Source organism: Tupaia chinensis, unplaced genomic scaffold (genome assembly GCF_000334495.1).
Source record: "Tupaia chinensis unplaced genomic scaffold, TupChi_1.0 Scaffold000045_1, whole genome shotgun sequence".
Taxonomy (NCBI): domain Eukaryota; kingdom Metazoa; phylum Chordata; class Mammalia; order Scandentia; family Tupaiidae; genus Tupaia; species Tupaia belangeri.
Window position 1 is genome coordinate 10,278,904 of NW_006159501.1, and position 1,025 is coordinate 10,279,928.

Sequence of the window (1,025 nt, forward strand, 5' to 3'; positions counted from 1 at the left end):
GAAATAATGATGGTGATTATCATAATGATGCAAGTTCACTTTTTAACAATCCATAAGGGTCAAGTGCTGTTCAAAGTGCAGCGTCTCCTTTAACCCTGACAGGAAATCCATGGTGTTGGTGCCGCCATCAGGTTGTAGGGAGAGGACACTGAGGCACACGTGTACGGTCAAGGTTTTGGTGTGGGGTCTGGTTCTGCTGCTCTCACTGGGGACATTGGTTTTGCTCTCCTCCTTTACCATCAGCATCTTTCTGTTCAGATGAGAGAAACTCAATGAAATGAACAGAATGTCCTGTGGATTCTCTGTGTAATCTTCATGGGGAGAAGAAAGGCGTCCTGTGGACCGTCATCTGCCCCTGGTGTTGCCTGGGCCATGTGGCCTTTGTGTCTGTGGTGGAGGAAGACAAAAGGGGCTGGGCCTCTGAGTGACCCCAAGCTTCAATGAACCCTGTAATACCACAGACTCCCGTACCCCTTTAAGAGGGAAATGTGAGGGGAAGTCCTGTTTTATGGTTTGGACTGTTCCTTTTCTCTCTGTAATAAGAAGAGTGGAAGGAGAATTCTATACCCTATCTCAAAGAAATAGAGCTCTGTGTTTTTAAAATTTGCGTTATTTAGTTAAATAATTATATATGTGCTGATGATAACAATTCCCAGATTTAAACCCTTGGTACACATGTGTGGCTTGGTCTCTTTAGTTATCAGAGCTCAACACTGACCATACAGGTCCTCGTCGTCACCTCTGTATGTGGCCTTCACTCCTGCTGCCAAGTTGGATGGGCAAGTCAAGGCTCTTACATAGAAGGAAGCCATACAGAAACATAAAGGAGCAAGTACATATGGTAGACGCCCAGGAACTCAGGTGCCTCTTCCCTGCTACCAACAGAAGAGAAATGGAGCCCAGCTGAATGGAAGGCACCTGTCACACGGCACTAAGCACACAAAGGCATTCACAAATTTTCACTGTCTCCTCCCTGTACACAGGAAGGTCAAACAGGTAAGCCAAGGTGACAATGGATTTGGCCT